This window comes from Phacochoerus africanus, chromosome 13, assembly GCF_016906955.1.
Source record: "Phacochoerus africanus isolate WHEZ1 chromosome 13, ROS_Pafr_v1, whole genome shotgun sequence".
NCBI classification, from domain to species: domain Eukaryota; kingdom Metazoa; phylum Chordata; class Mammalia; order Artiodactyla; family Suidae; genus Phacochoerus; species Phacochoerus africanus.
In genome coordinates, this window is record NC_062556.1 from 6,962,048 (window position 1) to 6,987,118 (window position 25,071).

General features: G+C 47.1%; 1 long non-coding RNA gene across 1 annotated transcript; it reads right to left on the minus strand.

The window, feature by feature from the left end:
- Positions 1–1,916: 1,916 nt before the first annotated feature.
- LOC125113402 (uncharacterized) lies at positions 1,917–24,432 on the minus strand. Its single transcript, XR_007131442.1, has 3 exons — positions 23,167–24,432; positions 22,398–22,542; positions 1,917–3,313 (listed from the first exon to the last, which is right to left on the minus strand). It is a non-coding gene; the product is annotated as an uncharacterized LOC125113402 (long non-coding RNA).
- Positions 24,433–25,071: the final 639 nt, after the last annotated feature.

The following is a 25,071-nucleotide window of genomic DNA, read 5'->3' on the forward strand; positions in this document are numbered from 1 at the left end:
AGGTTCCATCCCTGGCCTCGTTTAGTGGGTTAAGGATTCAGCGTATATAAATAGATAAAAGTAGTCCTTCAGACTGAATTGAAAGGAAACTGGCTAACAACTCAAATCTACATAAAGCAATAAAAAGCATTAGTAGAGATAACTGCTTAGGTCAATATAAAAACTCAAATAAATATATGTTTTGTTTGTAACTCGTTTTTTCTCCTCTCTTGCTTTACAAGACATTTGCCTACAACAGTAATTAAAATCTGTTGTTGAGTTTACAGTTGTGTAAAGCGATCATTTGTACAGCAATAACAGCACATAGAAGGCGGACGTGAATGAAACTATTTAGAAGTACAGTTTTTGTATACTACTGAAGTTAACTGGTATTAATCCAAACTAGATGGTTATAAGTAAAGTGTTAATAAGTAACTCCGGAGCAACCCCTAAGGAAGTAATTTAAATATGTACTAAAATAAATGACAAAATAATTAAAATAATACACTAGAGGATATCCCATTGTGGCTCAGTGGGTTAAGAACCTGACTCGATCCCTGGCCCTGCTCAGTGGGTTAAAAATCCAGCGTTGCCATGAGCTGGGGTGAGGGTCGCAGATGTGGCTCGGATCCCGCACTGCTGTGGCTCTGACGTAGGCTGGCAGCTGCAGCTCCGATTAGACCCCTAGCCTGAGAACTTCCATATGCTGCGGGTGTGGCCCCAAAAAGACAAAAAATAAAAGTAAAAAAACCATACAAAATAAAATAATACAGTAATACACTAGAAGATATCTACTCAAGTCAACTATATATTCCAGTAAAATTAAAAAAAAAAAATCTGTTCAACATAAAAGGAGACAGTTATGGAGGAACAGAAGGATGACAAAGATGTGAGACAGAGAAAACAAATAGCAAGATGACAGACATAAATCCTACCTATCAATAAGTATGTGAACTGTAAATGATTTAAACACTCCAACCAAAAAAGACTGGTAAATTAAAAATGATCCAACTGCAGCAGCGTTTACAATAGCGAAGACACGGGAGCAACCTAAACGTCCATTGACAAATGAACGGATAAAGAAAATGTGGTGTATACACACACACACACACACACACACACACACACACACACACGACGACGGAATATTAGCCATAAAAAGAATGAAATAATGCCATTGGCAGCAACATGGATGGATCCAGAGATTATCATACTAGGTAAATCGGCCAGAGGAAGACAAATATCACATGCTACTGCTTATATGCATCTATGTGGAATCGAAAAAAAATTATACAAATGAACTTATTTGCAAAATAGAAAGAGACTCGCAGACATAGAAAGCTCACAGTTATCAAAGGGGAAGGGGAGGAGGGGTAAACAAGAAGTATGGGATCAGCAGATACAAACCGCTACATAAATAATGGCTAATCAACAAGAACCTACTGGAGAGCAAAGGGAACTCAACGTTCTGTAACAACCTACATGGGAAACGAATCTGAAAAAAACAGATGTATGTGCAATTGAATCACGGTGCTCTATAGCTGAAGGGATCACACCATTGTAAATCGACCACCCTCCAATATAAAGTAAAAATTTAAAAATAAAAAAATAAAACAGACACCCAACCAAGACCTATTGCATAGCACAGGGAACCACATTCAATATTTTATTTTATTTTATTTTATTTTTTTGTCTTTTTGCTATTTCTTTGGGCCGCTCCCGCGGCATATGGAGGTTCCCAGGCTAGGGGTTGAATCGGAGCTGTAGCCACCGGCCTACGCCAGAGCCACAGCAATGCGGGATCCGAGCTGCGTCTGCAACTTTCACCACAGCTCACGGCAACGCCGGATCGTTAACCCGCTGAGCAAGGGCAGGGACCGAACCCGCAACCTCATGGTTCCTAGTCGGATTCGTTAACCACTGTGCCACGACGGGAACTCCCCACATTCAATATTTTAGAATAACCTCTAATGGAAAAGAATCTGAATGTGCCTTGAAAACACTGGCAAGCTGTTTGAAGTAGTCATTAGCTAAATAAGTGCTTTTTCAGCAAGGGATAATAACTGCATTAATTATAATAATAATCAGGTTCATCATGTGTTGGGTGCTACACCAGTCACTGACCAGCACTGACAGAGCAGCAGTGGTCTCTGTCCTTTTTACACGTCCCAGCGCTGGAACACAGCCCTCCAGCCTCACCGGGTTTTCCTAAGTGCCTATTGACTGTGAGCCCTGGGGCTGGGTGGAAAGTCATTGGAGCCAAGTGATCCAGTCCTTGAGCTTTCGAGCTTCATTTCAACAGGTCCATCTGGAGGCAGCATGACTCACCATCACCCTTGGTCCTCTGTCACCCATAGCCCACAGGTGGTTTTTAATGGACTTGTTTAATGCCAAACTGGTGGCGGGGCGGGGGCACAAGTGGCTGTTATTTTAATGGCTCAACTGTGAACGGGCTAATTTTTGCTCGGGTTCAATAACTTTTAAAAACTCGAATATGTTCAGGGTTAAAAGAAGCTGTGAATAGCCCTGCCTCGTAGCTCAGAAGTAGTGTAGTATTAGCTTCCGCTGCATTTCATAACCTGCAGGTGACATTCTGACCCGACTTTGGAATAAACAGACTTAAAACAGCATTTCGCAAGAAGAAACCATTCTATTATATCCTAAATTATAAGCGCTTTTAACGTTGCCTTTTTTCTCCGCTTGTAACTATTAGTGCAGACTGAGCATGGAAATAATTGGTGGGGAAGAATACCATCCTTTGTTGTTCATGGTTTTTCCTTTTACTCACTATTGCGAAATGTAATTCTTTCATAGATGATGCTGAATGGTCTGCGTTAACCTCTCTTACAGCTCTGTTGAGCATGACAAATGGGCGGATGATTACTTTTCTGTTTGCACTGAGAAGATAAAACATTAATATAGTAAGTTTGTATTATAGTCAAGTTCTTCTACATGAGACCTTTCATTGTTCAGCTTTGTCGTTCGCTGACACATGAGCTGCCCGTTTTCCAACCAAGGCTACCTTTTCCCTTCCAGGTGCCGCTGATGCAGGCACTGTCCAGCCTCTCAGCTGCCTTCTCCACTTGGCTTCTCCAGGAAGTAGAGCTGGTGTCCACGGTGGGACCGCTCACTGCTAACTGAGAACTACCGAGCAGCTGGGTGACCGCCTCAATCCGGGGAATACAGGGCTGTGATTTTCCAACCACGCACTTCTCTCCAGCGTGAGGTCCTTAGGCCACCGGAAGGATTGCAGATTCACTTCCCGGCTCAGCAACTTGTCATGGAAAGTTTCCAGCCTGTCCTTTTCATCTTCAAAGCTTGAAAGCTGTTGGATCTAAGAAGGAAATAGCTTATTTGGTTTGAAAAAGACAATCAGATTTGAGGATGGTTAAACACAGGGTTTCCAAAAAGTTAAAACCAACAACTTTTACCCTAATTAGAGAGTCACATGGTTATAAATCTGCTGGTAATTCTTTAGTGCCACCCAAAACCTGGCATCCTTCTGTAGGAAACAGCAATACTGAGGGGTTAATGGGCGAGTCAAGAGGATGCTTTATCAGATGTTCCGCTAACAGAGGTCAGGGAAGTGTATTTTGGAATAGAGCTACGAACCGTGAAACAACCACGTGGTCCAAAGTTATCTTATGCACATACCCACACTCACACACAGAGCCAATTAACCTAGAGGTGTCTGCAAAAGTTACTGGCCTACCAAGCCAACAGGAGTCTCACCAACCCCATGGTCTTGGCAGGATTCTGACACATTGGGTTTGACCATAGTGATTTAAACCTAATTATTATCAGGTTATTAAGTTACTTACTGTGTGACCTTAGACATGGTGCCCAACCTCTCTGAGCCTTGGTTTCTTAATGTACGAATAGATTAAATAATTCTTTGGGGGCAGGGGTTGTTGGTGACGATTAATAATAATAGCTGAAACATCCAGCACCCCAAGTGCCCAATATATAGGACTAACTGCTGGGGTTTTTGTTCCTATTGATCATCAGGGCATGAAGATCAGAGATTTGAGGAAAATGAATGGCAATGATCTTTTTAAAGGAAATGTCTAAGGGTAAAGTAGTTTTTCTTTAAAATGCTGCCCATAGTACCTTCATTAGATCTTTAAGACTGTGACTCTGTGTGTGTGTGTGTGTGTCTGTGATAAAACCTGCATAAATAGCTATTTTAGAATCTTTTTAAATGTGTTGAAATTGCATGTTTACAGGAAAGAGTGAGACATCCAGTTTCTGGTTCTGCAGGTCAGGGGCTTGGAGGTCGCCCCCTCTGTCCCAACAACAAGCAACAGTTGAACAGACTGAAAACCAGCAACTGTCTAGGATCCAATTAGAGAGGGAAGAGGGGACACAGGGCAAAGCTCTGCCCAAGACGGGAGAGACGGCCAGGGAGGTAAGGAGCAGACGCAATGGGGGCTGCCAGGAACCAGTGCCTGGGAGCAAAAGCTCGGCTGTGATCCACAAATCCCTAGCGGCTCCTGCTGACAAGGCTGAGAGTTAAAAACTCAGCCGTAGGGAGGCCCCCCAGTCTTATGAGATTTCCCTCCAGGAGCTCAACCAGGTTCCCAGAGTAGATAGCAGAGAAAACGCCCCTGGCTCCCAGCAGTGGGAATGGAAAAGGAAGAAGCGGGTTCAAACCCACCGGAGCTGAGCCGGAGCCATGTCCTTCTCAGCAAGGGCTGCCCGCAGGAGAAGCCAGAGCCTGGACTGCCGGGGTCTTGAACTTCAGAGCCTAACCGACCTGGGGAAAGGAAATACCCACCTCCAGCCCACGCTGGCCATCCTGTCCCCCCTCAAGGTTGAGAAAAACCTGAGAAAGACTTGCGAGGCTCACAGCCCAGAGGTTCAGACTCACCCAAACACTGCCACCTGCTCGTGCACTTACAACGCGCGTCGCCCCGCGGCACCGCCCCATCACCATCACAGCATACCCCCCCCACCCCCGCCAGCACAGCCTCTCTGGCTGCTGAGACAAAGGCCGAAGTCCCAGCTGAAGAAACAGAGCAAGTCTCAGAGCCAGACACGCAGGTGCATTGCGCTGATCAGATCAGGAATTTTAAACAACTCTGAGGGCTCTAATGGGTAAAACAGCTGGTACGGGGGGATGGATGGACAGTGTGAGCAGAGAGGGGGAATCCTATAGAAATGCTAGAGATAAGCCCTGAGACAGAAAAGAAGGATGTGGTTTTTTTGTTTGTTTGTTTTTGTCTTTCTAGAGTTGCACCCCAGGGGTCAAATCAGAGCTGTAGGTGCTGGCATGCACCAAAGCCACAGCAATATGGGATCAGAGCTAAGTCTGCAACCTATGCCACAGCTCAGGCAACGTCGGATCCTTAACCCACTGAGAGAGGCCAGGGATCGAACCTGCATCCTCATGGATACTAGTCAGGATCGTTTCCACTGAGCCACGAGAGGAACTCTGTGAAGGATGCCTTTGATGGGCTGACAGGCACACTTCAACTTCCTGCGCTTCAAAAAGAGTGCCTTTTTTTTTTTTTAACAAATTGAAGCAACCAAGCTTAGAACAAGTCTGCGCCATTTTCCCAACAGCGTTTGCTTGCTGTGTCTCTGTGTCATATTGTGATAATTCTCAGAATATTTTGAACTTTTTCATTGTTACTACATTTGGAGAACGCCATGTGATCAGTGATCTTAGATGTCACCACTGCAGTTGTTCTGTGATGCCACGCCCCACACCATATAAGACGGTGACCTTAAATAATGAACATGTGCTCTGACCGCTCCACCAGGGCCATCCCCCTGTCGTTCCCCCTCCCTGTTCCCTGAGACACAACAAAATTGAAACTAGCCAGTTAGAAACCCTACAATGACCTCTAAGTGTTCAAGTGAAAGAGAGCACGACCGTCTCTCATGTTAAGTCAAAAGCCAGACTTAAGTCAGCTTAGTGAGGAAGGACACAGAGACCCGGACAGGCCGAGAGCCGGAGCTCTTGGGCCAAGCAGTTAGCCAAGGTGTGAACAAAAAAGCAAAGTTCTTACAGGAAACTAAAATGCCACCGTAGTGAACATACCGCTACTGCTGATATGGGGAACGGTGGCGTGGTCTGGAGAGAAGATCAAAGGAGCCAGAATATTCCCCTAAGCCAGAGCCGCATCCAGAATGAGACCCAACTCTTCAATTCTATGAAGGCTGAGAGAGGGAAGAAGGTGCCGAAGCAACGTTTGAAGCCAGCAGAGTTTGGTTCATGAGGTTCAAGGAAAGAGGCCATTTCCACACTTAAAAGGGCTGATGGAGAAGCTGCAGCAAGCTGGGGGGTGGCGGGATGGGCTGGGGCTTTGGGATGTAAATGCTATAATGATGATCATTGGACAACTATAAATGTAATAAAATTGAGTAATTAAAAAAAAAAGAAGCTGTAACAAGTTATCCAGAAAATCTAAAATAATTAATGAAGGTGGCCACACGAGGCAACAGATTTTCAACGTGGACTAAACAGCCTTCCAGGACGTTCACAGCTGGAGAGGAGAAGTCAGTGCTCAGCTTCAAAGCTTCAAAGGACAGGCTGACTCTCTTGGGCCTTTAAATTGAAGCCAGTTCCCAGGGACCATTCCCCAAATCCTAGGGCCCTTAAGAATTATACTAAATCCACTCTGCCTGTGCTCTATAAATAGAACATGAAATAGTAGCATGCTCAGGATAAATGGGCCAAAAGTTAAGATGACACAATAAATAAGCTCAAAGAGGTAAGGGAATACAAAATCATGTGAGCCAGGAGAAGAACTTACTAAACAGGATTAGCAGTAGTTTCCGGTACCCGATTATACTCAAAGTGGGGCAGGGGGCCACCCCAAGATCCAGCAACATTCTCAGCAGAGCAGATGGAACTCCAGCCCCTTTTGTGCCTCCCCAGTGAGAGAGCTGATGGGGATACGGTCAGCTCTCCCTTCCTTACATGCTAAGGATGCCCCCTGTAGACCTTAGTCAGTCCTGCACACATGAGGGGGTCGCAGCACAGACGTGGAATGGTGCACTGCGCTGCATATACTTTAATTCTACAGCACTGGTCTCTGCTACTCTCCAGCCTAAACACTTTTAGTAGCTTTCTGTCATCAACGGAAAGAACTCAGAAAGACAGGGCTCCTGGCCCCAAACTACCGCCCTGACTTTGCCTCCTGCCCTTCTCTAAGCACCTCACTACCTAGCAACACAAAAGCCTGCATCTCAGATGGCAACGCTCCTTCTAAGGCCGGGTTCTGCAGACCCGAGAGTGGCCTGGAGCCTCTGGGGGGCAGGAGTGGGGAGCGGAGGCGAGGGCGAGCGCTGCGGGGGGCCTCTCGAGGTGGGGGAAGCCGGACGCACTGTGAGTCAACGAGCCGCCGCTAGGGGTCCCCACACATGCTGCCGTTCTTCGCAACTCCATGCTTCAGAAAATGCGGTGCCACCTGCCTAGAAGGTTCCTTCCACTCTGCCCACCAACTCAACGCCTACTCATCCTTCCAGACCCCAGCCCTGGCCAGCACGGGGCAGCAGCTGTGATTACAGGCGCGCATCACCGTCACTGGGGGCGGGGGGGGTTGTTCACGGCTTCCTCTCTTCCGCCGTGAGCGCCTGGAGGGCGGGGACCGCGTTTCCCTCTCTGCCTCCCCTGTGGGATGTGCAGTGCCTGTCACTTGGAGACACTGACTAAATGCTCGATTCATTAATTAAATACGAAGGTCTGGCTAGCTAATTAATCATCGTGGGTAATTATACATCACTAGAGGATCTGTCCAGGATGATTCTTTGGAATTCCTGCCTGGAGGGAGGGCCTTCCTAGAGGCGGGTCAGCACGATTTAATTATAGTCCCGTGTCAGGCCTCCCTCTGAACACCTGCCCGGTTCTCCAGGCTCTGTTCTCCAGGCAGAGGCTCCCGCCAAAGGGTCCTTCAGTTTCCTCCCAGGCACAGAGGCCGCAGCCTAGCCGGGCCGGCCACTGACAAATGGGGAAGGTGTCCAAAGTTAAAGGTTTGGGACCCCAGGGATGATCCTGTTCTCTGGCGGGAGCTTTCCTGTTCTTTGACACGCAGAAGATCCAGTGCTGTCAGGCCAGCTGGAATGGATGGTTTTCAATATAAAGCTCAGCTTCCTGGAGAGCCAGGACTCCTTCCAGTGAGCCCAGGGGTCCTGGCACCCTTCACCACCTCACCTCCCCCCGCACACACCCCTGTCTGCGTGTCTCTGGTCCAGGTGTTTCCTTTACCTGGAATTCTCATCCCACTCCAGCCCACCCCACTGTCCACTGGTAGACACCTACTCGCTTGTGTTTTAAAAGTCAGGTCAGGCATCACCCTGGTAGGAAGCCTCTCTGACCCCTCACCCCCGCCCCCTGCCACTGCCAGGCCCAGGAAGCAAAGACCCTCCCTTCTATCCCAGTCCCTCCCTCTAGAGAGTGTCTGCGGTGGGGCTCAGTCTGCAGAGATCTCACTGGGAGGCCAGGGCCTCTGCCACTGCAGGGAACAGTCCCAGGTCAAAGCCTGAGACACCAGCCCCAGAAGCAGCCCAGAGAGGAAGGGGCAGGTGCATGGCAGGGGAAGGGAGGTGGCCTGTGGGGTCCTCCTGGGTGGGGACGGGCAAAGACTGGCACCACAGGGGAATGTGTCTGCCCTCCAGGTCAGCATGGAGCTTTGAAGCACTTCTTTCTTCCCACATCTGTGAGAGAAAGGAAGCTAATTTGTGGCACAAGAGCACTGCAAAATAAATTAGCGCCTTCCTTGCAAGGAATACAAACCTCCTTGGCAAGGTGTAGAGGCCTCCTGTGGTTAAGACAGTGATAGGAGCTCAACCCTGAGGGATAAGAGCCCAGTGGGACGACAACAAGGAGCCAGCAGCAGCATAGAAAGCTCCCATCACAAGAACTTTGGAGCCAAGATCCTGAGTCAGTTGACAAAGAAGAATAAGAATTAGAGAAAATGGTACCAGCTTTTTGTGGGCATGTTTTCCACAGGTGTTCTTCAAGAACTGGAGTTCCCTGGTGGCTCAGGAGGTTAAGGACCCAGGGTTGTCACTGCTGTGGCTCGGGTTCAATCCCTAGCTGAGGAACTTCTGCATGCTGTGGGTACAGCCAAAATAATAATAAAAAAATCATCTGCTTCAGGACTTAACATGAAGTTCAACTTCTTTAGGAGAGAGAGCTCTTTTAGAAAATTACAGATAGAAAAGCATCTGGAATTCCCTCCCCGACCCCTAAGCCTGGTTTTGATTTTAGGCTTCTGGTTCAGGTGTGGCAGGGCACACTAAGAATGACACAATAATAGCGCTCCTGAAATTACAGAAACAGTGTCTTACAGCTGGCTTAGCTTTTACAGATTAACTTAGAAAACTAGTAAATGCCTAACACTTACTATATGCTGGGCCCTGTTCTAAATGTGTCTTGTGAATTATTTATTTAGTCTTCCCAACAACCCCCTCAGGTAGCTACTACCACGATCTCCGTTTAATAGACATGGAATCCAAGGCTGTAAAGTGCCACCAACTTGCTTGGGACTCCCAGCTAGAGGGAGGGAAAGCTGGGGTGGGCAGCCAGACAGTGGCTGGCTCCAGGGTGCCCACTTTTAACCACCATGCCCTCCCACCCTCAGCATGAAGGCCACACGGCGGGGTGTGCAGGACACGGAGGTTGGTCTTCCCAGCATGGTGGACTGATGGAAAGACTAAACTGGACTTGGGAGTGACTCCTCCCGAGGGAGGATGGATGAGGGCGTCAGTGGGGGCTCTGGGCCAAGAGGCAATTAGCCGGGGTGGGTGAAGACTGAGAGCAGCCAGGGGGCCATGTAGACACGTCTGAGGGAATGTTCCAGAAGACAAGCGAAAACAAAGATGAACCCTAAGCTTGAGGATAGGGACCAGAGCAGAAGCCACCAAAGGAGGGCCAAGACCAACAGGGATGAGAAACCAGGAGGCACAACTGCCCCCCCCGACACCCCTCCCCCCATGGAGAGGCAGTGGTGGCGCAGCTGGAGCCTCCGGGGGTGTGGTTGACGCAGCCACCTGAAGGCTTGGGGGTTGGGCCAGAACGAAGAGGCCTTGGTTGGGGGGTTGCAGGAAGATGACCACAGGTGTTTAAAGTCCGACCACAGTGGTGAAAATGGCTCCCTAGACAGATGAACCACGACTCACCAGGAGCCTGTGGTCCAGAAATGCTTGAACCGGACGTTGAGTTTCATGGGTGGGGAGGCCTGATTCCAGGCTCTCCCTCTAAAGGCCCCAGAAAAATCTCTGTTCTGCAACCGCAGTCTCGCTTGTCTGGCTTCTCCGCCAAGGATGCTGATGACAGGGCAAGCCTGCCACCATCACATCCTATAATATAATTTGGGGCACTAGGCATATCCTGAGCTATAAACCAGGAGCCCAGAAATCATTCGCTGGTACCAGGGATTTCATCTCACTATGGAGATTTTCCCAAGTAAATCTTTTCCTTTCCAACCACCAAACACCATCGTGTTACAACCAAGACAGGTGTCTATTTATTCCCGACCAGTCTCTCTCAGATTTACGTTCCAGTCATGAGATGGGACTTCTTGCTGCATTTCAGCGCATTTCGTAATCAAATGGTATACTGGTTGACCCCAGTGTATCTTAAAGGTGGGATTATTTATGGAGATGGTTTCGCGTGTGGGGTCACCATGGGGCCTAATTTGCATGTGTATCTCAGGAGAGCTGGGATGTTATTTGCATAAGAACCCCCAGGTTTCCTGGGAGGGTCAACAAAGAGGACCCTGGCACCACTGAAGGGCCGACTCCCATGTTCAGGGACCAGCTACCCAAGGGATGACATTAGTCAAGCCCCAGAGGAGAGCACTTTGGGAAAGTAGCCCCAGCCCACCTCCAGTCCAACGTGAGCACGTGCTCGGCTGCAGCAGACGTCTTGGTGGGGACTGTCTGCCGTGGCACCATGAACAGTTCTTCTGAGGCCCTTCCAGGAGTGGGGGGATCCTTATGAGCCAGACTACCCACAGTGGACGTTCACTAAATTTATGAGAAACATTTCTCAAGCACCTCCTGGGGCAGAGGGAGCAAGGCCAGCAGGTATGACTCCTGCCCTCAAGGGCTCTCACAGTCCAGTGAGCAGGAGCAACTGGTGCCCTTGAAGCCAGAGCAGTGGTTTATCTTGCTGCTTTGTGTCTTCCTGGTGGCACAAGCCTTCTGTCACACATAAGGTCCCTCTCTGTATGAGGTTACTTTCTTTGCTCTGAAGTCTACTTTGGCCAGATGTCGTATAGCCACTCCTGCTTTCTATCTGCATGGTATATCTTTTTCTATCCACTTAATTTCAGTCTACCCACGTTGTTGTATTTGAAGTGACCTTCCTGTATCAACATATTTGGGATCACTTTTTAAAATCCATTCAGTCAGTTTCTGTCTTTTAATTGGTATTAGACCATTTACATTTAAAGTAATTGTTGAGGTTTCAGGGCTTAAATCTGCTATTTTATTATTGTTTTGTTTCTTCCTTTTCTTCCTTTTCTTTCTTTCTTTTTTTTTTTCCCCTGCCCACAGCATGTGGAAGTTCCTGGGCCAGGGATCGAACTCACACCACAGCAGTGACCCGAAACCATGCGGTGACAACACCAGATCCTTAACTCACTGCACCTCAAGAGAACTCCATGTTTCTTCTATTGCTAAGCCCATCATTTCTCTTTTCTTCCTCTGGGTTACTCAAGCATTTTTTTAGGGCTCCATATTGATATATTTGTAATGTCTTTGAGTATTTTACTTGGCATAGTTTTCTTAGTAGTTGCTATAGACGTTATAATATGCATGTATAACTTATCACAGTCCACTGGTATCAAAGGTACTGGTACCAGTTTGAGTGAAGTACAGAAACCTTATTTTCATTTTGGTCCCCCTACCTTTCCCATTTTTAAAAGTTAGCTTTCTTAAGTATTTCCTCCACATATACTGAACACTACATCAGATGGTGTTAAATTTTTGCTACAATCATCAAATATGTTTTAAGAAATTCTTGAGAAATAGGATAGTCTATTTACTCCTATTTTTATCTATTCAGTGTGTAAAATGATGTTCTTTTTAAAGTTCCAAGCTTTCTTCTGTTATCATTTTCTTTATGTCTAGAGAACTTAAGACATTTGAAAAGGGTCGGTTTGCAAGCAACAAAATCTCTTAGTTTTTCTTTGTCTGAGAATATATTTACTTCCCCTTCATTCTTGAAAGATATTTTCAATGGGTATAGAATTTGTGGTTGACAGTTCTTTTCTTTCAATACTTGAAAAACATTGTGCCACTTCCTCCCGGCAGCCATGTTTTCAGATGAGATATCTGCTGTCAGTCAGTTATTGTCCCTATATAGGTAATGCACTATTGCTCTCTGGCTGCTTTCAATAATTTGTGTGTGTGTGTGTTTAGCTTTTAAATGTTTATTATGTGTCTTGTCATGCATTTCACACCATCTGGTTTTATCCTATTTGGATTTCACTCAGCCTCTTAAATCAATGGATTTATAGTTCAACCCCATTGACAACCCTCCCAGAAAAAGTAGGGCAAAAATTACCACTGCCCCTTGCCTCCAAGGATCACTGTGAGCTCAACTTTCCTCCAGGGTCCTGCTGTCACCTGGCAGCAGGGAGGTGGAGGGTTGACACACACAGGGTTTGGGATAGAAGTTCAGCTCCTTGCTGGGCCCTGCTGATACCTGGGAAGCAGAAGAGCTGAATCAGTATGTCGACTAGCCTCATTCTGCCCCCCACCTCATTCTGCCTCTTTCATATCAACCAGCTATTGGATTCCACTGACACTGGCAAGGAAACAGAGCACTGCCTGCTTCCTCTGAGCACTGACAGATCCACTACCTACTCGGTCCCCAGACAGCACCCAGCTGGGGAATGAGAGTACCACCTGCTTCCACCAAGTCAGAGATAGAAGATTAGCCCTCTGCTCAGCCTTGCTGAGCAGGGCAATCAGAGTGCTGCCTGCTTCCATGGGGGCAGGGGGGCTGTGGTAGATCAGCTCCCTCTTTGGCCCTACTGACACTTGGGGATTGGCTGTAGTTTTCCCACTGGTGTTTGGCTAGAGCAAGGTGAGTACTCCCAAGGTTTTTTGTTGTTAGACCACCCCTTTCTCAGTCTTTTGGCTGTGGGGAACAGGCTTTTCTTGAAGCTATTTTTGGTCTGGGTGGGCCTGCTGGCAATTCTGGGTTGGAGGCTTATGTAGAGACCTGCCTGGAGTATATTGGAGGCAGTAGGGAAACCCCCGGGACCCATCACTGTGATGGCCCTAAAGTCGGCCAGGGAGGTTGGCCTTCTTCCTTCTACCTCTCAGAGTCATGCTTTTCTGGTGTGTTATGTCCATGGTCTTTAGTTTTAAGAGGGAGGAGCTTCAAGGAATGTAGCGACTTCATCTTGGCTGGAAGCAAAGTCTGATTGTATCTGGCATGTTTAGGAGAGATCAGATATGTTTTAAGAGACCTATAATTCCCCTTAGGGTTACAGGCAACCTCCAAGTTCCCTCATGACCAAGTGGGGTGGAGAAGTAGCTGAGAGAAAGAGCCAGTGAGCTTGCCAAAAGGTTGCCGTGACATGGAAGGAAACTTTTTATTGCTTTAAACACAATGCCTTTCCCACAAATTAAAACCAAGTAATGATCCAGAAACCCTGCACACTGAACCAGTTTCAAAACATAAACTACAAACTTTATAGGGCACAGCTCAATTTCCCATGTTGGACAGATACCTTTGGTTATTATTAATCACTCAGTAGGCTACCCGAGGGACCTGAAACACCACCACGAACAGCAGAAGTGAGCCAACATTTCTAGAACCTCAATTCTAATGTTTCTTGACTGTGGCTTTTTAAGACATTGCATTCAAAAGCCCTTTATGAAGCGTAACATACACAAGGCACCAGGGTTGCACCCAAGCATGCTGGAGCAGCATGCGTGGTTTATTTAAGTGGGCTTTACCAGGAACGCGGTGTGAAGAAACCAAATCAGAAAGATGCCCATTGAAAAGGAGGACTTTGGTATGCCACAAGAAACAGTGACTTTTGTCCCCAATTTCTGACATCTCTTTTAACATGACATTTTTAAAACATCTGTTTCTGAAGTAGAGCAGGAAATCTCTAAGCAGCCATAATTCTTTGGTTGTGTCACATGGCAACTACAGGCTGTATTTTTTTCTTAAAACCTACCAGGAAATCTTTCTCTTTCCTTTTAAACTAGTTCAAAGCAGAGCACTTACTGGGCATTTATTTGTAGGGAGAGTTTGAGAGGCCACTTTTACAAATAGTGTCATGAGATGAGTCATGGTATAAGGATGCGATTCTGCTTTCAGCAGGGTTAGGAATGGAGCTGCTTCATTAGCAAGCTGGGGGTGAGGAGGGAGCCACCTGATTCTGAGTCAGTGCCTGGAAAAGGAAGGCAAATTGCAAACGTATATGTCAGGTACCTCTCTTCTGGGTACCTCTTTGAAGCAAGAATAATTGTTCTGGCCCTTTGTTTGACTGAATGGCTTTCAGAACCGTGTTTCCAATCTCTGTGACAGAAGCTTATATGGCTTCGGTGGCCATGGATTAGACAGATAGAGGGTGTGTGTGTGTGTTGTGTATGTGTGTGGGGGTGTCTATGTGCCTGCACAGTAGGGGGAGGTCAAGGTAGTTTTTTTCTTTTCCTTGATGAAATACATGAGGTGCCATATGGTGGAGCAACCTGAGAATACCAGGTGTGCCTGCATCAGAATCTAATGTGCTGTTACCATGGAGACCAGAGCTCTCTCAGCAATGCACGGCCTCTACTTCCCCCATTGGAGGAGCTTACTCGTCTAATAGGAGCAGGTGCTCTGACATACAAAAGAACTAAACCTTGAAGGCAAGCCTTTAGCAATTTCTAATTTCTTTTTCCTTGATTCTTCCTAAAGAGTTTTCTCCCTCTCTACTCATGGCTCTTATTTGAGCAAAGGCTTTGTTGAACTAATAGTAATAGCAGCATTTATTAAGATGGTACTTTGTGTTATATATACTCTACCCTCTGGAATAAGTGTTTTATCTATATTTTACAGACGAGAAAACCAAGGCTTCAAGAAAGTAGGATATTTTCCCAAGTCAGAAATCTCATAAACGGCTGTCCAGGTTGCAACCTGAACCCAGATCCATCTGACCTCAGCCTGTGCACTTAACTTCCTGCCAGAGGGTGATGAATTCATTATACCTGGAATATTCTTTTCAAAGGATTATCCAGCTTTTTAGTCCTATGGACTAAAATCCAAGATGCCAAAGAAAAAGGATGTGGAGTTCCTGAAAGCTTTAGAAAAGAAAAAGAGTGACTTATTAACAGGACAAGCCACACCACGCTGAGAATGAATGGCTAAGATTTACTGAACATTTGCACCTGTCATTCATTCTTTCATCAAATGCATATTGAGACTTATCTTATGCCAAGCATTGCTCTAAGTCTAATGGGTGCAATGGTGACCAAAACTAACAAATTAGACAAAAATCCCTGCCTGTGGGGACTTCCTAGAATCCCCAATTTGTGTCTGCATCAGGCACTTTGTCGTGAGAACTCAGAAGGGGTAAAACAGGGCCCTTACCCTGAAGTTTATACTCAAGAAGTCGAGTATAAATTTGGGCACAGATGACCTAACTGTAAGGCACTGTGCTAAGTGCTAGACTCCAGAGAGGCACAAAGTTCTGGGGACAGTGGACCACGCATGGGCACAGGGGTTCCAAGGTTTTCTGGATAGCTGTAGCTGGCTAGAGCCCTCAGAGATCCCAGATCCAATGACCTCCATGGAGGTCCAACTCCTGATGAGCTGGACAGGTGACACATACTTTGTCAAGTAGTGATGGTCACCCCAGGTCTCCCTCCCATGTGCGTCAGGTGGACTGCTAAGGACAGAACTTTGCAGGTGTTCCCATCTCACTGCATTTCTTTCCATTTCATTTTGCTCATTCCGGCTCTTCTTTCCACCTACTGAACTCTTTTTCAACATCGTGTCAATAATCTTAATCTGCCCTTCCCAGCTTTGTGTCTTCTGGAAATTTGATATCTTCATCTTCTATCCAAACTCTTGGAGAACAAGGTCAAGGACAGGCCTCTAGCAAGTTCAGGAAAGCCTTCTTTCTAGTCCAGCAGAAATCCAGTAAATGATACCTTTGATGTAGTCACTCGACCAGCCAAGAGCCCATGCAACTCTAACTCAGGATACACCTCTCTACCTTGCCCAGACGGACGTCGCTGGGGATGCTGCCGAATGTCTTGGCAAAGTTCCTTTCACTGTCCCAGAGACTTGCGCACACGCACACACACACATGCACACACAGACACTGCTGTCTTGGTGCAAGGTTGGGGAGGTGGCAATTGCTTTGATACTCAAAATATAGGATGAGAACAGGGAACTCTCCGGCTCTAACCATGACATTAAACTCAGGCCTGTTGTTTACAAGTTGGGTTTTGTTGAAATGGTGCCAAACTGTCAGTCAAACACAAATGAAATGTTACCAAACAATTGTCCCACTTTATTAATTTTTGAGTAGACAAGCAATATCAGCGCAACACATAAGCAGAGTTCATTGTTGGCACTAAATAAAACTTACAATAAAGTAAATCTAAGGGAGTTTAATGAAATGCCTAGCCGTGACGGTGCCGTATGGTAATTAAAAAGACATTCACAGCAACTGAAATAACTTTCTTACACAGGAGAAAATCTTGGGGGTGCAAACTGAGTAAAGAAAGGTCAAAAACAGGGAAGGAAGATGGGGGGGGGAATTAGGGCCACGTAAGAAGATCGGGGGTGGGTTTTGCCCTTATTTAAGCCAAGCAATTCCAAGGACTAGGAAGTTTCCAGCCTGCCCTTGACTAAATCTGCAAGCTAGGAACCTGGGCATGGAGAATAAAAATCTCAGAACATTTGTTCAGCTTCTCTAAGAAAAAAGAATTCTAAAAACCAACTAACACTGATTCTAGGAGTAGGGTTAAGATTCTAAAGTGGAAGGTGGTGCCTCTCGCCATTACAGCAGCAAGAGGAAAGCCCCCCATCCTGTGCACGAACTTGGTGATTCGATTCAAATTATCTAGGAACTTATGAAACATCAGACACCTAGATCAGTCCAAAGCCTACGGATCAAGATCTCAAGGAAGAGGGTTTAGGCACGCGTATTTTCAAAAGCTCCCCAAGTGGGTCCCAAGAATCGCTCCAGTTGATGATGTAGAACCTTCACGTATACAAATTTGGTGCCTAAGAGCAATGAGAAATCACAGCCAAAGAGAGAGGACGGATCAGGGAAGGATCAAGCTGGAGAAGCAGAATATCCCAAGGGCCACAACATCAGTGTGTCTGAGAAAATCTACTGAGACCGCTTTCCTAACTCCCACCGGCACGTAGGGAAAGGGCACCCTCTGACGGAGACGGTCGATGGGGAGATCATTTGACGCAACGCGGAGCAGGGTGTGTGGGATGTTGTAACATGAGGTTTCAGAAACCCTGAGTGAGGGAACCGGGCCCTTGAGCCTCAGGGAGATGTTTTAGAAGGTGGGAGGGAGTAAGAGAACAGAAAGAGGCCTCTTCAAAACGGAGTCAGACTAACCTTGCCTGCAGTCTGCAGAGGCCAAGGCCATTTTTAATGAACTCCTTTTAGGCGTGTCCTTTCCTCCTCCTCTCCACTTGCGCTGGCACAGGCTAAAGGTGGGGACCCTGCGTCCAGGGAGGGGGCGCTCTTCCCACCCTAGAGCACAGCCCAGAGGAGCCACTTAACCTCTCAACCCTAGTGTGGGGTTGGGGGGGTTTGCCCCGTGAGAACATCAGAAGCTCACGGAGCACCCACTGAGCAGCTCTCACCCACCTCATGTCAGCCACCTACTGTCCCCCACAAAGGCTAACAGAGGCGCACTGCATACTCCACACGGGTTTTATTTTAAATCAAACCAGCACGGGGTGCAGACTCTTTATAAAATAGAGAGGCAATTTGCCTTGGCAGGAACTGTGACTTACTATTGTCCTAAACAACTCCTGGTGCTCTGTTGATGCTACATAATAAATTTAAGTAAGCTGCCTCTAATATGAACGTCGCTGGGGGGGGGGGGAACTGATAGAGAATTGAGTCAGTTTGTTTTCATCCCAAGACGGACCACTCAGGTTCTGTGTTATTTCTGTCTCCGGAAGGGTATGATTCCAGGAACGGGAAGAGCGTTTTCTTTTACAATTAGCAAGCAGATGCCATGAAGACAGCACTGTCTCGAGGTCGTGCTGTCTGATCCTAGGCAACTCACCTCACGAGGAGGCCTCAGTTCCTCTGCTAGCAAATTAAGGGCAGATCAGATCTCTAACTGTCCACACAGCGCTAAAGCTTTCTGGCTTTCCAGTTCCAAAACTTCCAAGTAAGAAAAAAATGAAAATTAAAAACGGAAAGCCAGACCGAGCAGCTGGGTCAGCCAGAGCGACAGGTGGCGGCCAGGCGCCCGGTTACAGGGGTGGACGCGGGTCCCACTTTTCCGCCCCTCCCTGGAGGACCTCTCTACCAGCACGTGTGACGCCTCCTGGAGAGAACACATCCCAGTTCCACTGACAATAGGTTTGGTCATCTGACTTGTTTCAGCCAGTGGAGCCTTAACAGACGTGCTGCATGCGACCCCTGAAGAGGGGCTTTAAGGGCCCCTGAGTGCTTGCGTGCGAGCCCTCCTGCTCAACCCCCTGTGCTGTGAGAACCGGGCTACTGAAGGTATCCTGGGTCTCAGGCACAGGCCATGAAGGGAGCAGAGTTACAGCCAAAGCAGAGAACGAGCTATGGCTTTGCTGCTGCAGGCCACTGACATCTGGAGGCTGTTCCATCCCCGAGGTCCTCCCTAGACAGAGAAGGCCGACAGACCCCCCACCCTGCTACACGTCTTCAAAGAGTGACAAGGGGGACTCGGCAAACGTGCCCTCAGAATGAAAGCTCCTTGTAACTCAGTGCCAGGGGCACGAGGAGTACACAAGCATCCAATATGCAGCACCGGCCGGCGGCCTCCCCCGGGAACTCGGGGCTGGCATGACACCAGCATCATGGCGATGCCTCGACTCACTGCATGTGTGACCCGTTCAGCGTGGTGAACGGGGCCCTGCACTTACTCCGCAGAGGCCCCAGGCCACTCCCTGACTCCCGGATCCCACACGTCCTATACCCGAAGCCAAGTCGTGTGAGTGCTGAACACGCACAACGGTTCTCAGTTCAGAGGCCATCCCCACAGGCTAGACTGTGCTTCTGTTTTGGGGGGGTTGTTCGTCTGGATGAAGATGCGGTGTTTAAAATTTTCTCAGAACAAATGATTCACTAGCTCAGGATAAGACACACTGGATTCAATGATCTGTAAGGTCACTTTCTGCTCTGAAATAGATCAATCTTCAAGTATTACCTAATCTGGACATAATTTTCCTCACCATTTCACAGGCAGATATCACATCTATTAGTGGCACACGTCAACTTTATGCAGCAAATTAGGGCAGAAAAACAGATGAATTTTCCAAGTGAATTGACAGCATAAATTAGGTGAGATGAACATGGTTAGAGGGCAAACCTGCCCCTACTTATCTGTCTTTGTTCAGAGAGCAATGTGTATGTTACTTTAAGAGAGAGAGGAAAAAAAAAGAACTAATTAGATTTACAATCTGTGAACAGAGTCAAAATAAAAAGCTCAAATCTATTTTTTTTTCCATTCTTATACAGCCTGAGGGCAATAGCCAAAAGAAATTACTATTAAGTGGGAATAATGCAAAATAGATTGTGTGAATTTCAACCTGAAATGTGTGAATTTAATATACAACTGCAAATTAAGAAGCACCTTTTGATTTATAAAGTAGGCTTGGTTCCTATGTGGAAAGAATTCTATCCCATAGACAACTCCAGGGTGGGCTCACAGGCTGCACGTGGATCTGGAGAAATACGGGCTGTGCCGGCAGCCGTGCAGTGAAGACCAAGCCCCCGCCAAGCACACCTCTGTGGAGTCATCCTGAGAGAGCAGGCAAAGTGGCTTATCAACCACTGCACAACCAGTGATCGCAATAAGGGACCTTTAAGCTCTGTAGGAACGAAGGGGAGTGAAGTTTTGTGTTTACTGAGGCCATGTCTACAGACCGACATCCGGCTTGGCTCTAGGCTTTCTGCCTAGGAGCCGATTTCCAATCTGAGCTCTGCCACCATCATGTGGTGAATGGGTTTCTTCAAGTCAGTGTTCTTCGCAAGGGCCCTGCTTAGAGGTCACAGGGAAGAAAGCAGCCTTCCTGCAGGATTCTCACTGCCCGTTGGGGACAGGGCCCCCGCAGGGGAGGAGTCCCGTGGAGGAGGCTCTGATGACCGATGTGCCCTGCCCTCCCCGCAGCTCCGCCTACCAGAGCTCCCCGTCTGGTGTGCAAAAGAACCTGCTCTGATAAAAGGTCACTACCTCCAGCACAAGTCACCAAGGTCACCAAGAAGGCGGTGCCTGTCCCTGGCCTAGGAGTCCCTCTCTCACCACATGGCAAACTCCCCTTGATGCTTCAGAACACAGCTGACGTCACCTCCTCTGTGAAGCCCTCTCTGTGCTCCTCCTCCTCTGCCCCGCTACTTGGGCACAGGCTCACTGTGGCTGATGCGTCTAGGATTCTGTGATGGTTTGTCTCAGGGCTTTTTCTACTGGGAGTTCCTCAAATCTGCTGGGCATTCAATAAGTTAAACTGACTTTGTAAAACACTAAATAACAGGCCTGCATAAATCAAGAAATACCTGTATGAGACTCAAACTGGACAATATGGAAAGATAAGTCCCAGCTAGATCTTTCCAGACCCCCTTTCTGTGTAATCTCCCATGGGTTACACAGAAAACTTCCTTACACAGAAAAGCTTGGAAAACTCCCCTTTATGGAAACTGAGACTCTGACATCATGTAGCGCTTTTTCTTTCCACGAAAAGCAAATGGGACGAACAAAGAGCAACTCTAGTCTGCGGTTCTTTAAGCAAGGTACACAAAGATTCGTCTGTGTGGTCCTCTCCAGGACAGATGTGTGTATCTGCAGTCAGGAAAGATGGTGTGTGGATTGTTACTTCCCCAGTGTGCCTCTTGTTTGAGACATTTTGCTTTTTTGTTTCTGCTGGAAAGAGGGAGAAATATGATCCTCCGCATGTTAAACGAGGCAAGAAAGCTCTCAGCACTACCACCAAAGGCCATCTTTTGGTTTAGGAAGGTACTAAAAGCAGTGAGAGCAGAAGCCTCCCTGCCTCCCGCCTCTCCTACCTTTGCTGGAAAATTAGCCTAAGAGCTCTCCCGGGCACTGGGTAAAGCACTTCTGTGGGCATTTGTCCACCATGACCACTAGGAAAGCATGGCACTTCGAGGTCCAGAACCTTCTGGGCGACTGAAGAGTATCACCTTGGGCAGAGGCCGAAAGCAGTGCAGGTACTGCCTAGGTACAGCTCAGACTGTGTCTGTCATGGAATGAAAGGGTAGTGGGACACTCTGGTCTATTTCTCGGGTCATGTGATTTCTGTTACATCACAGGAAAAGTGGAGAAAAGTCTAGCTCGGAGAAGAGAGTGGTCCCCAATTGTGGCAGATCCAAAGCAGCCATTCCCCTCGGAGTCAAAAGGGCTCACTGCCAACACACCGATCCCATTCGCTCTGACAGGCAAGGGTCAGGAGTATTACTCATCACGACACCTGCTTATTTCAGAGGGATTGACAAAGAGCCAGGCTGGGCATCTGGAGCTGCTTTATTTGCAGGAAAAAACAAACAAAACCCATACGAAATAAAAACACTACCCAGTAATGTGCTGTAAACTGGCTCTGCACAGGGGGCTATGAAAGAGGAAGCCCCACGGGTGGTGGTTGCCCATTTCCATGGTGTAAACACTCTCACCATAGCCAATTTTAAGTTACCCGCAGGTTGAAAGAGTTTCAACATTTTAAAATATTCAACAACTGGGTGTGAGAAAGCCTGTTAAGAGCCCCGCTCTGGGACCACTGCAGCTAATGTTTCTGAGGTTAATTACGGGTCAGAAACTGACAAGCACTGTATTTCCAGTATCTTGTTTCATCTTCCCAGCAGTCCTGTAAGGAAGGTCTCTATCACTAACGCCATTTACGGGTGAGCAGGCAGAAGCACAGGGAGGACAGCTAGCTCTCCCCAGTCGCCCAGCTGGGAAGCAGTGGAGCTGGACTAGAATCCAGGTTCTGACTCCAGAGCTGCCGTTCTCCCAACGCCTCTCATGAGACAGACCCCTTGCTCAAACAGCAGCAGGTCTCTAGCCACAGGAATTGGGCTTGGACCCAAATGAGACCGGACGTTGGTGGTTCAGGCCGGCCTTTCTCGCCCGGTCCCAGAACACTCGGAGACTCCTCCTCTTTGAAAACTCCACCTCCTCCTTCCGTGACTCTTCCTTCCTGTCTGACTCCCCCCCCCCACCCGCTGCCCCCACGTCCGCTCGTGGTCTCCGAGCACCACACTCACGTTTAGCTGAACAGTTCTATCCCTCCACGAACATGGAGAGCTCGGCAAGAGCGTCCTGGCTGGGTGGCAGCTCCCTGAGGCCAGTATGGCACCGGCACCGCCCCAGGGCGAGTTCTCCACCGGAGCTGGGGGACCTGCGGTGGACCTGGCACAGGGAAATCAAAGACAGTGACACACGCACATCACCACCTCAAGTCAGGAACTAGTTCAAGTCTGAGGAGAAATGAAAACTCAGGACAGGGGTTAACCTTGTCCTGTCGCTTAAGGACTATCATGTCCAGACTGAGTAGAACCAGGAAAACAATGGGTGGAACTGACAGAGAACTGGGTTTTGGGCCCAAGAGGCTCAGGGAGGCAGGCAGAGGGACTCTCCCAGGCCCTGACCTCCAGGATTTGTTTCCGCTGCTCTGTGATTTTGTTGCCAAAATTGATGAGTCTCTTATTAAAAACTCTAATATGTGCAATGTTAACTGGAAACAATTTTCCCTGTTTCTTTCAAAAACTTCCAAATGAAGAGGGTTGAGTGGATTCCGAAACTATCCTTACAAGATGCAACCTTCCGATTAAGGGGCAAGACCTGACTGACATCAGGGACAATGCAAATCTAACAGCCCAAGTTAAATGAAAACTTCTGCATAATTAGCGGGCATGCTTCAAAAATGAAGCTCATGACTTTGAACTGCAGCCAATGATTTATTTCTTCCACGTAGATCTATACACTTTTGTGAAAATAACATTTTTATCTGCAAAAGTCATTAAAACTAAGCACCTGGGAGCTCTCTCGTGGCACAACGGGTCAGGGATCCAGCGTTGTCACTGCAGAGGCTTGGGTTGCTGCTGAGGTGCGGGTTAGACCCCAGGAAATTCCGTGTGCCACAGGCACAGCCAAAAATAATAAAAATAAAAAAAGCACTAAAATTAACCAAATCGCCATACCTAGTTAGCCTAGCCCAAAGTATTTTTTAATAAAATGAAGCATATTTAATCTCATGGCTCTCAGTGCAAGTATTATTCATACTTTGCACTAAAATTAACCAAATTGCCGTACCTAGTTAGCCTCGCCCAGAGTATTTTTAAATAAAATGAAGCATATTTAATCTCATGGCTCTTAATGCAAATATCATTCCTATTTTGCACTAAAATTAACCAAGTCGCCATACCTAGTTAGCCTAGCCCAAACTATTTTTTAATAAAATGAAGCATATTTAATCTCATGGCTCTCAGTGCAAGTATTATTCATATTTTGGAGGGGATTTTGTGCCAAAAAACTTTTTTTCATGTTTTCATATTTACAGTCCCTAGATTTTCTAATGTCGTGAGTATTTTTATAGATTATGCAGAAATACTACAGATATTCTGTAAGTTATCAACAGAGTAAATACACTGCAATATAGTATACAATACGGTGTAAAACTCACAGCCAGCTTCCTGATGTTGAGGCAGCATCACAGGGGCTGCTAGGGCACCGTGCCAGCGTCCCAGTGAACAGCACAATCCTGTTCCACGAGTCACATGTCATAAGGACAAGAGCCACGGCTGGCTTTCAGACCAAGGGCTTTGGGGAGACAGAGTAGGGCAAGCACGGACGGGGTTTCTATGATTACTGCTTTCTAAAAACCACCTTAGTAATTCTGTAAGCACACTTCCTTTGTAAAGGAAAAGATTTACCACATGGAAGAAAAACAAAGTAAAAGTTAAAAGTCCCCCTTTATGCAAGAAATTTTTCATTTTGATTTTAAAAAAAATTAGGAGCTAAATTTTAAAAAGAACTTATCTATCATAAAACTTTTTCCTAAAATATTAAGAGTTCACTTATAGTACAAGCCAACAAAACATACAGGGAACTGGTAGACTTTGAAAAGTATGGAAAAGATGTTTTCATTGTTTAATAATGCCACACTAAAAAATTCAGGCAGAAAATGTTTTCATTAAGAATAGGAACTAAGGAGTTCCCGTTGTGGCACAGTGGTTAACGAATCCAACTAGGAACCATGAGGTTGCAGGTTCACTTCCTGGCCTTGCTCAGTGGGTTGAGGATCCGGCGTTGCCGCGAGCTGTGGTGTGGGCTGCAGACACGGCTTGGATGCCGCGTTGCTGTGGCTGTGGTGCAGGCCAGTGGTTACAGCTCCGATTAGACCCCTAGCCTGGGAACCTCCATATGCTGCAAGAGTGGCCCCAGAAAAGGCAAAAAGACAAAAAAAAAAGAATAGGAACTAAATGGAGCTCCCGCAGTGGCACAGCGGAGATGAATCCCACTAGAAACCATGATGATGCATGTTCAATCCCTGGTCTCGCTCAGTGGGTTAAGGATCTGGTGTTGGTGTGGCTGTGGGCTGTGGTGTAGGCTCTGATTGGACCCTGAGTCTGGGAATGTCCATACATCACGGGTGTGGGCCTAAAAAGCAAAAAAAAAAAAAAAAAAAAAAAGAATAGGAACTAAAGAGGTTGTTTCTTGTAAGCAGAAAATACGCATTTCCTACAATTCCCTAACGAGAACCCAGAAAATGGTGTTTTTCTTTTACCGTGACTATCTCTGGATGCAGTTCCTAAGGGCTGCCTTGAGCAAACTCCATTCTTAACGTTGCTGTGTTTCTGCAAATCTCTCCCAGAGCTGCTGTGCTGGATGACATTTTGTCCCATTAGTTGTCACCATATTTCCTTTTACCTTCACTGC